Raw genomic sequence first — 14,931 nt, forward strand, 5'->3', positions numbered from 1 at the left:
ACCCCCCCCCCCCCGGGCTCCAATGACCCGCAGCCCCGCGCTTTTCGAAAGGCTTCCCGGCTCGCCGGCAGCCAGGAGGGCCGTAGGGGCGCACCCGAGGGCCGAGCGCCACCGCCGCTCGCCGGGGTCGCTGCCTCCCTTCCATCCGCTTGGCGAAAGTCCTCTGTCGCATCCCCAGCTTCATAGCAAGAGAGCTGGGACAGGGAAGCACTAGCAGAGGTTACGATTGGGGGACGGAAGGGACCGAGGAAATAAAACAGGGAGCGGGGCCGATGGCCTTTCTGGCCGCGGTGCGCCCCCCCGCCCTGGCCGCGCGCAGCGACCTTTCCTGGCAGTCTTGGAACGCTGCCTTCGCCATTTCATCTGCATCATCACTAGCGTCGATACTTGCTCTTCAGAAGCTTTTTTAGGTGGAAAAGGATGTTTTAAAAGCTCGTCTAGGCTCTCCGATCTGTTTCTCAGAGTACTAACTTTTTAAAATCTGCCATCTCTTTCACCTGAGCCACACCCTACGCTCAGTCCCCCTTCCCTCCCGGGCAAATTGAAGGTAAAAATACTGCCAGCGAGGCGGGGGTGGGGGAGAAGAGGGCCCACGATCATTATAGAACCACCACCCGGGGCGGGGACAGAACTCGGGGACCTGGTCAACAACCGGGGCTCTCGTGGGGGTGGGGTGGGGTGGGTGGGGTCAGCCTCGGAGCCCGCAGAACCGAAAGTGTAATGTTTACACGTAAACTCGTCTGTGTGTGTCCCCCACCCGCGTACCAACTCCATCTCGCGTGGGGGCACAGAGTAGGGAGGAATCGGAAAGTAAAAGATACAAAAAGAACTCTGCGTGTTGGGCGCGAAACGTCGAGGCGCCTCGAAAGGAACGCGAAGGAAAAGCAGGGAGAAGGCGCGCAGCCGAGTCCGGTCCGGGGGATTGCATCACTGCAGCTCCCCCGCAAGAAAAAGGGCTCCAACCCGCGGCCACCATCATGGCGCTCGGGCCGGGCCGCGCTTCCCGCGCGCATTCCCCGAGCGCTCGCGCCACGGGCACCGAGCCTCCAGCGAGCATTTTGCAAACATTTCCTCTCCCTCGCGCGCGCGCGCGCCTGTACTCCCACCCCCTCCTTCCTTTTGTGTGCTTGTGTGTGTGCGTGCGTCGGTGTGACTGTGTGTGGACTGGAGAACTTGAAGATTGTTTTTTTCCTCTCCTTTTTTTTTTTTCCCCTCCGGTGCTGGTGGTTGTAAACTTGATTGGCATTGGCTGCGCCCACTGACCCCTGCGCCGAGTCCGCTGAAGATTTAAGGTGGATCCGAGAGGCTGCAGCTACAGGCGGAGTCTCGCGCTCGAGCTGGTTTTGGAGGAAAAAAAACAACCACCCCAAACCGGGCGCCCGCCGTGTTTTTACGCATCCCCTGCGGTACCAGCCCCCGCGCGCCCCGCCCGCCGCGCGCTTCCTCCGCCCCCGCCCGCTTCTTCCCCATTGGCCGCTGAGTGCAGTTTGAATTTTTTTTTTCTGGGATGCTTGTTTTCTTGTGAAAAATACAGTTCTCCAGATCGTGTGCCAAAACCGCTGCAGCGGCCCCAGGTGAGGTGTTTAGCTGGTTTTGTGGAAGCGGGAAGGAAGAGGATAGGTGGAGCTTCTGTTCCAAAAATTTCCCCCAAAGTGCGGTTGACAGCGTACAGACGGGTGGGGTGCGTGGGGCCGCCGTCACCAACCGGGAGACGCTTCGGCGGGGCCAGGGATGTAGTATAAACGTTAATGGATGTCCAGGGTGCGCATTTCGCCGGCCGCGGGGCCGGAGATACTGGGGAGGCGCCGGCAGGAGCTCCAGGCGAGGATGCACCTTCCCCTGCGTGGAAAGGTAGAAGAATTAGGGAAGGCGGGAGGGTGAAGGCGGCCCGGAAAAGATCACCTCACTACCAAGGGGGAAAAGAAAGAAGAAAAAAAAAAATAGAAGAAATGCAAATACAGGGGGGAAAGTGTTATTTCAGGAGCCACCAAGTCAGGGATCACATAAGTCTGGAAGTCGGTGTCATTTTTACTGAATTTTTTAAAAAAAGTTGTCTGTCTCTCATTTCCAGAGTATTTTTATGGAAGGAGAAGGCTGAAACAAAACCCAAAGAAGGAATGATTTTGAAAGTGCCTTTGACTAGTGGATCTGAAAGTTAATTCTTTTGATGAAGTACGTTAAGATTTCGGATAATGTTATTTGTAAAACAGGTCTACTACATATATCCTTCGTTAATTATAAACCAACTATGTTTTACTTTATGGTGAAAAATTTTTAAGTTTATCACAATTTAAATTATTCTCCAAATCAGTTTATCTCCAGATTAGTGAAGTTGGCATATAAGCATATGAGTGTTTTGTTTTGTTTTGTTTTGTTTTGTTTTTTTTTGGGGGGGGGGAGGAGGAGGGAGTTTTATCTGTTACTCTTGTTACAATGTAGTTGACAATTTGAACCAGAATTTCAGCCCAGCCTTTAGTCTAACAGTTCCTATTCAAACCACCCCATCTATTTTGTAGTTCTTAATTCCCCCTATACTTCCTAGCCCAATTAACCAACCCCTTAAGGTAAGCCCAACCCAACGAAGCTGCTCAGACCACCATATGCCAACCTGCTTGTGCCCTTGGCAAGGAATTTTTGAGCTAAAATTGCCCCCAAATAGACTGGCTAGCCTCAGTGAATTCATCATCCCTGGAAGTGTGAGTCAAGCACTAGTCTAAGTGACCCTGGATTAGGGACATTGTAGAAAAGATTTGACTATCAAATGAATGTTTAGATTTGTGATTTTTTAAAAAAATATATTTTATTGATTTTTTACAGAGAGGAAGGGAGAGGGATAGAGAGTTAGAAACATCGATGAGAGAGAAACATCGATCAGCTGCCTCTTGCATACCCCCAACTGGGGATGTGCCCGCAACCAAGGTACATGCCCTTGGCCGGAATCGAACCCAGGACCCTTCAGTCCGCAGGCCGACGCTCTATCCACTGAGCCAAACCGGTCAGGGCTAGATTTGTGATTTTTAAAGTCTATTCCAGACCCTTGAGATACTATATTTCCAACATTGGAATTTCTGGATTTCTATTAAATTAAGCAATTTTCCTTGCTCATGACCATTTTCTAGAGTCGAATTGTCCAATATGGTAGCCAGAAACCATATGTGGCTATTGAGCACTTGAATGTAGTTAGTCCAAACTGAGAATTGCTGAAAGTGTGAAATATACACCAGGTTTCCAGAATTAGTATGAAAAATATGTTAAATATCTCAATAATTTTTAAAAAAATATTGATTTCAGAGAGGAAGGGAGAGGGAGAGAGAGATAGAAACATCAATAATGAGAAGGAATCATTAATCACCTGCCGCCTACACGTCCCCACCCTGAGGATCAAGCCCGAAACCCAGGTATGTGCCCAGACTGGGAACTGAACCTTGACCTCCTAGTTCATAGGTGGACACTCAACCATTGAGCCACACCAGCCGGGCAATAATTTCTATATCGATTACACGTTAAAATGGTCAAACTTTTGAATTATTAGGTTAAATAAAAATATTAAATTTAATTTCATCTTCATTTTTACTATTTTTTAGGGTGGTTACTAGACAATTTTAATTTACAGATGTGACTAGCATTATATTGTTGGACATTGCTGTTCTAGAACAACACCCATGGTAACATGAAGCCCCCATCTTTGAGTTTGGTGGCTGGTAATACTGAGTAGGTGGTAACTTCCAGCTGCCATCCTAACTTCTGAAGTTAAATCAAGGCCCAAACTCAGCCATTGGAACCTTTAAAAAGAAATGTTACCAACATCTAACACCTACCATTTAATCTTTAACACAGCATTGGCTTTGAGCCCAGACCATGGAAATATGGTACAGATATGTCTAATTAAATCAGATTTGATCACAGCTTTCCACATTTTTTAAAGAGAGAGATTGGGAAGTCCAATATGTTAGGAATGACTCTGGAAAAAATGTAGACCCCAAACAAAACTTCCACAAGTAACTTTTCACTACCACTGTTCAACAGACAGGACGGCGGTAAGAGAAGACACGAACAAATGAAAAGGTGAGTCATATTTTTGGATAGGAATACTCAACATCATAAAGATGGGAGTAAATTAATACCTTTTCAATTAAATTTATACCTTTACACTAAATTCTGATAAGATCTAGTCATCCAATTTTGTTCCATTGTTCTATCAGTTTCAGCACTCAGAGCCAAATTATTTTAATTACTATAAATTTAGAATATGTTTTAATTTCTGGTAGCACTAATCCTCCACACCCCAACTAGACCCTTTTCAGAAATTTCCTGGCTTCTTTTGCTGGCCTTGCTTCCACATATGAATTTAAAATGAATTTAGCCACAAATATACCGTAATCCCTATTGGCATCTACACTAATAGAAGAGAAAGATACAAATTGACTGTACCTTTGCGACACCCACCAGCCAATCAGGAGTGAGTATGCAAATTAACCCAACAAAGATGGTGGGTTAATTTGCATAAGTAGGCTACGAGTGGCCCGGGCGGGTGACAACAGGGGCATTCCACACAGCCCCAGCTGCTCTGGGCCTCTGGGCAGTGTGGGAAGGCGGAAGGGCGGCTCCTGGCTGGAGTGAAGGCAGTGCCGGCAGCCAGGGGAAGGAAGGCCCATTCTTGCACGAATCTTTGTGCATTGGGCCTCTAGTTAAAAAAATAAAGTGAAATTTTTATTTCACGCTTTATACCAGCATAAATTCCTGAAGAATTTAAGTGAAGTGTAAAAAAATTAAAATTAAGTGCTAGCCGGTTTTGCTCAGTGGATAGAGCATCAGCCTGTGGACTAAAGGTCACAGGTACGATTCTGGTCAAGGGCACGTACTTTGGTTGCAGCCTCCTCCCAGGCCGGGGCCCTGGTCAGGGCTTGTGCAGGAGGCAGCCAATTGATGTGTTTCTCTCACATCGATGTTTCTCTCTGTCTTTCCCTCTCACTTCCACTCTCCCTAAAAATCAATGGAAAAAATATCCTCGAGTGAGGATTAACAACAATAACAAACAAATTTAAAATTAAAAAAACGAAGCCATGGACATACCAGAAGAAACCTCAGAGGATTAAAAAATATATAATCTCAGAGTGGGGAAGGTTTAAGTATGACACAAAGCATAAAATTCATAAAATGTAATATTGATAATTTGATGACATAAAAATAAAAATGTTTTGCATGACAAAACCTGCCATAGTAGAGTGAAAAAAGTGAGATAGGGGTTGTGTGAGTATACTTAATGCCACTGAGCTGTATAGTTAAAAAATATTTAAAGTGGTAAATTTTATGTTGTTATGTGTAACTAACTACAATAGTAAGTAAGTAAATAAAACCGCTAAAATATTTTAAAGGTCACCCATGTTCTAGCTAAGTGAATTTTGCACAGCGTTCTGGTCCCATCCTCTGGGAGACAGACACTGGTGCAGTGTTTGACTTCAGGCTCTGGGAGAGTCTGCTTGGGTTTGAGTCCCAGTTACCTGACGCACCGCCTGTGAAACTTGTTGCCAGTTACTCCACCTTCTAAAGTTTCTGTTTCTGTGGCTATGTAATGAGCTGTTTACAGTTCTCCCATAGGGTTATTAAACTATTCAGTAAGATGATGTATGTGCAGTACTTAGCATAGTACCTGGTATACGTATACTACATAGCCATTATGTATTCATAAACAATATAATTAACAGATGTCCAGTTCTTATTTTGGATTCTCAAGTCACCACAACCAGCACTCTATTAACCTTGTAAATATGTTTTCTCATTTTTAAACATATATTTTATTGAATTTTTTTACAGAGAAGAAGGGAGAGGGATAGAGAGTTAGAAACATCGATGAGAGAGAAACATCGATCAGAATGGTACATTGTATGTCATATTTCACCACGATATTTTGAAAAGCTTAAAAAGAAAAAGGTTATTTGTTGAGTTTAGGGTCATCTCTAATTATCTTAGAGAGAAACTGGTATGGATTTGTTTGTGGTACTAATCAGTAACACACCCATACACAGACAATGGAAAATGTTTGCAATCCATACATCAAAAGGCTAATTTCCCTGATAGTGTCTATAAATACATGAGAAAAAGCAAACAAACCAATAGAAAAATAAGCAAAGGCTATGAACACGGTTTTCAGAAAAGGAAATACAAAAGGCTTCTAAAATGTGAAAACATTTATAGTTTGAGACTGTTGGGACATAAATTATATAGAGAATGCATAAATTTAAGTAAAGAGTTGCAGTTAGTGCCACTCAGCTGCAAAGGTGGCGTTTATCCTTCCTTGATAGTTTAACTTTTGCTTCCCTCCCTTCGACCCAAGGCTGAGTTTTCCCCAGCTTCGTTGACCAGAGAAGCAAGGAGTTTGCGTGTGTGGAAGCCAAGACTACCTTTCAAGTTCAGGGTAAAATCTCTCTCATTCAAACCGTGTAATCTTTGGCTTACCGGCATCACCTTACTTTGCCCTTAGAAATCCCCCGAATCAGCCTCTTAAAGCAAGTACAGTGACCTTTCTCGACACGTCTCGTCCATTCCTGTGTTTAATGCATGTATATTAGCCAATAATCGGAGTCTCTGAAATCATCGCTTGATTCTGGTTTTTCCTTCAAGTTCTTTATTCCCTTAAAGCTTCAAGCAGAATTTATTATATGATTAATATGAAACGTCAGCGTATATGATGGAGTAAATGGTGTTAGGTTAGAACCACACATACATAATGCCTTTTATGTACTGTGATTTTACACTTGGATTCAGTAGTTCCTTTCTACAAATTTACTTTTGGGAAATGGTCAGATATGTGACTAAAGATGTATTTACCAGCATGATCATTGTGAAGTTACATATTAGACTTTAAAAAGAAACAAAATAAATAACCGAACAACATCCCCTTAGATATAGGATTAAAGGATTGATTATGTGGTTGCAACCATTAAAACATCCAGGTAGCTTTATTTATATTAATATAAAAGTTGTCCATAATATTAAACCAGGTATAGAACAATATTTATGGTATGACCCCATTTTTTGTAAAAAAAATAAATAAAAAATGGTATGACCCCATTTTTTGTAATAAAAAAATTTAAAATTCACATGTGTATGCTTTCATTTTCTTTATTTAGGTATTGGTTGTATATTTTAATAATGGATTTTAACAGGGAAAAGCCATAAAGATATTTCAAATTTAAAAATAATTACCCTTAAAATTCTTGAATGGAGACCAAGTTTCTCCTTGTAGTCTCTCTTCTCAGATATTAGCACAGAACAAGGCATTTCCATAATTAATTTTCCTTCCTAAACTGAATTTTTCTGTCTATTTAGTTTCAGATATCATTAAATCCCTACATGAATTATGAGGAGTGTTGTGTGTTTTGGTATATGGTTTTGCTTCCAGGGCACATAAATTAAGGGCATAAATATCATCCCATTAACTCAGGGCTATCTTAACAAGCCATGGAAAATTGAGCCTATTCCATCTTTTTGCCACATGGGATCCTGATGGTAACATTATCCCAAACCTCACATTCCTTGATCTTTGGCATTTGGCACACCAGGATTCTGCCTGGAATTCAACGGCTCAACTCCCTGCCTGCAGTTTAGTTACTTAGGGCATAGTGCTGGGGAGATCGTTTTAAATTTCAAGTTAGCAGGCCGGTCTGGAGCTGTCACTCTCCGTGGGCCGGGCCTGGGCGAACTGTAGAATCTCAGAATACGGAGGATGGGAGATCACTGCATCCACTTTCATTTTGCAAATGAGAAAATTCTAATCCTTGATTTCCTGTAAAGTGAGGAAGTTAAGCAAGGTGATTTATAGGTTCCTTTTGGCTTCCAATCCTGTGATTTGTTTCCTAGTCAAGATCACGCAGTCCATCCCTATGGATCAGGTTTTTTTCCAGGGGAAGCTAGATTACTGATTTTTGGCCGCAAATTGTGTACTCACAGGAGTCAGGGGAAGATGACAGTACAATAGTGTAGGCTGAAGAGTGAACTTTTATGATCTCCCTAGAAAAAAAAAGCATGTGAAAGTATAACTTCATGGTTGCTTAGTGGGAATAAACACTGCTTCATTGTTGCATGAAGACTCATGGAGTCCCTGCTACGGGCCAGGCTCGCTGTCTTCAACATGACAGACGGGAGCCCTACCCCGTGGAGCTCCCGGGTGTTGGAAGAGATGGACAGGGAATCAGCCATTTAGTGGGATTTAGGTGAGTGTTCTGAAGGGTAAGTGCCATGAAGGGACCTCAGAGCCTCTGCTCTGTGCTCCTACAAAGGTGTCCAGCGGAGGGCGCCAGCACGGGCGGGAATCCAAGCTCTCCCCAGGCCAGCCATGTTTATCCAAAAGAAACAAGTCTTTAAAAATCCACCCCCCACGCAGTGCCTTCTGCGGCTTTCTGAAAGTCCCCTGTGTTGTAGCGGTTGCTCCGTAGTGGATGCTATAAGGGTTTGGAACAAGGGCCTCATCTAGTGATGGGGGCTCGCAAGTCCCTCCTAAGGCAATGACCTTTGAGCTGAGACATGGAGGCTGAGCAGGAGTTAACCAGTTGGAGGCAGGAGGGGAAGAAGAGTGATCCAAGCAGAGCACCGTCCAAGGCCCAAGTCAGGGAAGGACTTGGGGGAAGTGAAAGAAGGTGCTTATGGCTGGGATGCCATGAACCAAGGGCAGCAGGCACGGGCGATGTGAATGGAGTGCTGGGAAAGTCCGGATGGCGATGGGCTCTTTAAGCCATGTTAGGAATTTCGGACTTGACTTCAAGAGCAGTGGGAAGCCATCGGATGACTGAAGAGAGTGACTTGAGCAGCTTCCATTAAACTTGCTTATTTCCTCATTGCGTCTTATTCTAGTCAAAACCCTTAGTACCGCATTGGGATCGTTCCCATAGGATGCGGGAAAGAAAGTGCAGGCTGGCACCGTTATTCTTCACACACATACACAATATAAAAATGTTTTAAAGCTCTGGGCACATGGTTTTTCAGTAAGTGAGGGGGACGTGAAGTCCTGGGACCATCAGAACAGATACTGGTCACAAGTGATATATCTCAAGTTTTGAAGGAGGACCCATGCAAGCACCATGGCGGGTGTCGGTCTGCTGAACTGGAGGGCGGAACAAGCCCGTCTCACCCCTTCTGCTCCACCCTGCCCTTGTTTAGCTTGCAGTCTATTTTCATTGCCATAATGAGCCCATTGCTTGTCATTTAGAAGCTCGCCCATGTTTAGTCCTCTGCCAATACAATTGGTGTGCATTTTCTAAGCATGTGAACAGCTTAGGGGTGAATACGGCATCGTTTTCTTCAAAAATAGCTCAGCATTTTAATCTTCATTTTACTGAGCCTCTGGATTCAGTGTTTACTAATACTTTGGCCAAAGGATTAACTATTTACTTGGTTTTGGAAAGAGACGTCAGAAAGAGAGATAATAAAAATGAACCCACAGGGACTTTTTTAAAAAAAATTATTATTTAATTATTTTAAAATATATATCTTTATTGAGTTCAGAGAGGAAGGGCGAGGGAGAGAGAGATAGAAACACTGGGGATAGAGCCCACAACTCAGGCATGTGCCCTGACAGAATCAAACCATGACCTCCTGGTTCATAGGTCAACACTCAACCATTGAGCCAAGCTGGCTGGGCTTGTGTTGTTTTAATTGAAGATTAGTAAAAGAGAGACCTCTGCTGGCTACACTGGTATAATGCCCTAGAGTTGGTCTGTCACCACCAAGAAGCCCTCTTTGAAGTTTTTACAGGTAGGTGTTAGAACACCCATGGCTCGCTGTTTGTTCATTTCCTCAGCTATCAACTCAGGTTCTTTGAATCTAATCCAAGTGACCTGTGATTCCAAGCCCCAATCACAGTAGTTTCTGTCTTTAGGAAAAGTCTTAGTTTTTTATATTTCTAAAAAATTATAGCGTTATTTTTAAAAAATATTTTCGATTTCAGAGAGGAAGGAAGAGGGAGAGAGAGATAGAAACATCAATGAGGAGAGAGAATCATTGACAGGCTGCCTCCTGCACACCCCCTCACTGGGGATAGAGCCTGGAACCCCGGCCCTTACAGGGAATCGAACTGTGACCTCCTGGTTTATAAGTCGACACTCAAACCCTTGAGCCATGCCTGCTGGACTAAAAAATTATAGCTTTAAATATCAGCCCCAAGACAAATCCAGACCTGAAATAACTCCTGAATTTTATCTTCTCTGTTTCCTTTCTTCTGCCATTAATCTCCCTTCCTCCCCTCCACCATTAAAACAAATAAAATAAGTCTTCACTTAAAAGAGAGTACTGCTAAAACTGGTACATCTACACAATGGAATACTACGCTGCTGTAAAAAGGAAGGTACTCCTACCATTTGCAACAGCATGGATGGACCTGGAGTGCATTATGCTAAGCGAAATAAGCCAGTCAGACAAAGATAAATATCACATGATCTCACTCATTTGTGGAATATAATGAACAACATAAACGGATGAACAAAAACAGATCCAGAGACAGAGAAGCATTGATCAGTCTGTCAAACCTCAGAGGGAAGGCAGGGGCGGTGGGGGTAAGAGGGAGAGATCAACCAAAGGACTTGTATGCATGCATATAAGCCTAACCAATGGACACAGACACCAGGGGGATGAGGGCATGAGTGGAGGTGGGTGGGGGGGGCGATGGGGGGATAAGGACACATATGTAATACCTTAACCAATAAAAAAATAATTAAAAAAAAGAGAATACTGCTGATGGAAGGTGAGAAGGGGGGAACTTACCTGCTTATCTCTAACATACCCTCAGCTAAATACCCAGGCTTGGGGCCCAGGGTTGGGGTTAGATACCTGAGGAGAGCTGTGAATCCCATTAATGTCTTCTGATGGATGTGTTCAGCCATGGGGATGAGGAGGCACCACGTGAAGGAGAGTGGGTGAATGGGAGACACAACAAGTGAGAATGTGAAGGTGGCTATGTAGTGGGAGAAAGGGAAGGTCTCCCTGAGGCCTTTCATTTGTTAACAGTGATGGTTAACAAACCATCACTGGCCAGTTGCCTGCCACCTTCCACCCCAAACTATGGGCCAGGCTGCGGGCCAAGCACTTTACGTACCTTTATTCTGTTTCTTGCTTTTCCTCTCACTTCATAATCTTAAGAACATCTTTCTCTGGAAAGTATTTAATATGTGTAAAAATAATAGTTATGTGTATGCTCACTATTTTATTATGTTTTTACTCTGGAATATGCTGCAACTCCTTCTCGTGAGAAGAGGCCTTCCCCAGGCTCCCCAGAGTAAGTCCTAAATGTGCTTCTACAATAACACCTCCTGCGCTCTGTGGCGGAGCCGGCGAGAGGCCGCTTTGGCTTGGCAGGTTGTTTCCACACAGTGGCTCCCACGTCCTGTCTTCCCGTGTCTCACGCCTCTTACACCTTAAATATCCATTCTCCTCCACTCAGCAGCCTCTTCCGGACTGGCCAACGCATGAGGAATTAGTGTCCAGGGATGATCATTTTAATGCTGTTAAGGGACCACCAACCTCTCCTTTAAGGAAGAGGAGGCCCAGGGAGGTCAGGTGCCCAAGGTTATCCATCTAGTGGGCAGCTCCCCGATTCTTGATGTAACACTTCCTGTATGACACCCACGCTGTCCTTGGTCTGCATTGTGCAACAGATGGTTTTCCTTATACTTTCTGCTCCTCTTCTCCAGTTGCCTGCCACTCCTTTTCTAAGCCTTCCACCCCAAACTGCGGCACACAGGCAACCGGGGCCCATTAGGGCGCCCCCAGGAGCTTCTCTGACCAGTCCAGGCAGCTTTTCCTCCCTCTCCTAAACTTATTCTGTTTGGGCCTTGTTAGGGCACTAACAAATCACTTGACTCACACATTTACCAAAAGTTGCCCATAGACTTCTATCTTCTGAACTGCCTATTAATCTTGACATTTCTACACTGCTGATTGTGTTATTTTTTGTGTACACTTTTGTAGGGCATGGCTATAAGGTTAAGCCTCGGAGGGACCTGTTGGCAAAGCCACAAACAAGTCCCAGCTTAGAGGGCATGGTCCTCTTAGCATAATTAGGCTTGACCTTATGACCTCTCTAGATCTTACCTAGGTAGCTAATGGGCTGAGGGAGGTGCAGCAAGTGCTGCCAAAACAAGTGAAACTCACAACAACACTGTAACTATGGTGACCACTACTTTGTTTACCTCTGACTATAAAATAAAGGCTCAGCTTGCCTCTGGATCTCTCTCTGTGGCCTCAGCCAGACACAGGAAGATCCACCTAGCCCAGTTATTCTCTTTGTCTGTCATTTCTTCATCCTTCACCGCCCTACCTCAGGCTTGCGGAACCCTTGGCTGAGCTGGCTTGGCACACACCTTACATTTGTATATGTTAGAAGTTGCCTTATACATATTGAACTCTCCCTGCTCCCCCAGCATAATACAGTGCCTTTTACAAAAAATACAGTACCTCTTTCTTAATCCCAAAGAATAAATCTTTAACTCCGGGGATTTTAAGCACTGTGGCAAGCTGATTACATAGATACTAGAGGCCAGGTGCACGAAATTTGTGCACTGGGTTTGGGGTGGGGGGAATCCCTCAGGCTGGCCTGCGCCCTTTCACAATCTGGGACCCCTTGGGGGATGTCCGCCTGCCAGCGGGAGGATCGGGCCTAAGCCGGCAGTCAGACATGCCTCTCGCAGTCTGGGGCTCTCGCAGTCCGGGACTCCTCACTCCTTACCGTCCACCTGCAGCGGAGGCGGCGGGAGAGGTTCTCGCCACTGCCGCTGCGCTCGCCAGCTGTGAGTCCGCCTTCTGGCTGAGTGGCGCTCCCCCTGTGGGAGGGCACTGAACACCAGGGGGCAGCTCCTGTGTTGAGCGTCTGCCCCCTGGTGGTCAGTGCACATCATAGTGACTGATCGTTCTGCCGGTCGTTCCCCCGTTCAGTTGATTTGCATATTAGGATTTTATTATATAGGATTCTAAAACAGGGTGTCCTTTTAAGAGTTCCCAATTATACCCTAGTTTCTAATATGATGCCCTGAGTATACTGTTAAGATTAAGTAAAGTTTCGTAAAAGATAAACTGCCCTACTTCAGAATGAATTCATTCGTGGATCTGGCAATTATTAAGGAGTGCTCATGAAGTATGCTAGCCCGTGTTAGGCCCTGAAGGCATTTGCTAACAAGTTTGACATCTGCCTGTCTGTCCCTTTCTGGCTGCCTAGAAGGTGGGTAAGATGGATGCAACCTGAGGAGGCATCCTTTGTTCCGAGGACAGAAGGTGCATTGTGGAGCAGAAAGATACAGGAACTATAGGCGATGCCACACCAGCTCTGCATCGCTTATCTCCAGAGTTCCTTTACAGAAAAGAAAACTAAACTTTTATCTTGTTTAAGCCGCTATTATTTCTGGGCTCTGTTACTAGCTGCCAAATGCAAATCTTAACTGATAGAGAAGTCCTTGCGGAATTTTGAGCGAGGCACCGATTCTGATTGGTAGCTCTGCAAGCGACAGATTCCTGGAGTGGGTGTTCCGGGGCAGACAAAGAGATGGAAGTTGGCTTGGCAGGTGGGGACAGATAGGGCTGGGAGACTCTGAATGGGGAGAATACACATCTTGCCCAGGGTCATTGAGTTGGGGTTTTTTCCCAGGACACCTCTACTAACCTCCTATTATACAGTGGTTACTTAAATATGTAGTTATTGAGTAATTTGCATTCTGCTATTGTCAAGTGGCCTGAAAGCTAGGGAAATTGAGGAGATGGATACTCTTTGTCTCTTAAAAAAGAAGCAGGCAAAAGCTGGAATACAGAAAGAGTATCAGTGTTACCGTAAAGTGGTTATTATGTGTTCTGAACTTCTGCAGACATTTTCAAGGAAAGGAACTTTTGTTACGCACATGATCGTCTAATCAAGATACATTTGAAATGTATCCTTTACTGGATAGCAACTGTAAATAATATTTTAAAAATATGTCTTGGGGGCAGAACGGGGGTGGGGAGTGCATTTGGCCTCGGCGCAAGAGGATTGTGCACCCATGGCTGCCAGGAAATTCCCTCCAACTTCGGAGGCTGCCCTTATTTACCTCGGGCTTACAGAGGGAGAAACGGAGGCGCACAGCAGCACATCCGAGTGTTGCCCGGAGGCGGAGCAGCGGAATCCCAGGCCCCGGCACCCGAGAAGCAGGACCCCTGAGCTGAATGTCCTTGCCTGGGGCGGGAGCTGGTCATTCTCTTGCGCCTTAGTTCATTTATTTTCATTGATTCATTCATTCAGCATCTGGTTCCTGGTACGCGGGTTGCCTGGGGAACCGCTGGCAAGGAGACAAGTTCCCCGCCACCCTCACGGGGCTCAGTCCGCTGAGGCTGCGGGAATGTGCAGCCCCTAGGCTGTTTCTAATCGTGGTAATTTAATGTAATAACCCTGATTAGGCCCCTACCGAGTGCCACACCCTGTGCTAACCACGTTATCAAGACGACTCGAAAGGCAGAGCTGTCCCATTTTACAGATGAGGAAACCGAGGCTCCACAGGGCAGAAGTCCGCGGCTGGCTTGTGCTGGCGGCAGGATTCCAGGCCAGGCCTGGGAACATCCAGGCGCCAGTTAGTGCAGTGATTTCCATTTGTCCACCTAAGAAGGGGGTCCAGTGAGAGGACCCCTGCATGACTAGCTGGGGCCCCCAAGAGGTTGGGGGGTGGGTCCTTCAAGACCTCTGTGGCCCAAGTCCCCTGGGCCACTGCCTCTGGCTTAGAAGGCAGGTGAAGCCCCTCATTCTGGGACTGGGGGGCTTGTTGGCTGGGACTGTCTTGTCTCTGGGAGGATGGAGAACCCAGCTCACAGGCCAGCTGGCTAGGCTCTCCTTACTCCCTCCAGGGCAGCCTGGCTGCTTGGTCTCTTGCCTGCTTCCGATGCACTGTGCTGTTTCCCATCTCGGGAACTTGGTCCCTGCTGTGCCCT

At 45.6% G+C, this 14,931-nt stretch overlaps 1 long non-coding RNA gene across 2 annotated transcripts; it reads left to right on the forward strand.

Moving 5' to 3' along the window:
* The first annotated feature begins 1,154 nt into the window (after positions 1–1,154).
* On the forward strand, positions 1,155–7,023 carry LOC106696250. Of its 2 annotated transcripts, none has more exons than XR_002828086.1 (5): positions 1,155–1,851; positions 2,072–2,172; positions 3,292–3,398; positions 4,027–4,065; positions 6,335–7,023. It is a non-coding gene; the product is annotated as an uncharacterized LOC106696250 (long non-coding RNA). The 2 variants fall into 2 exon arrangements; XR_002828085.1 differs by having other exon boundaries at positions 1,155–1,574.
* Positions 7,024–14,931: the final 7,908 nt, after the last annotated feature.

The sequence above is a fragment of the Myotis lucifugus genome, unplaced genomic scaffold (assembly GCF_000147115.1).
Source record: "Myotis lucifugus unplaced genomic scaffold, Myoluc2.0 scaffold_10, whole genome shotgun sequence".
In the NCBI taxonomy this organism is placed as follows: Eukaryota; Metazoa; Chordata; class Mammalia; order Chiroptera; family Vespertilionidae; genus Myotis; species Myotis lucifugus.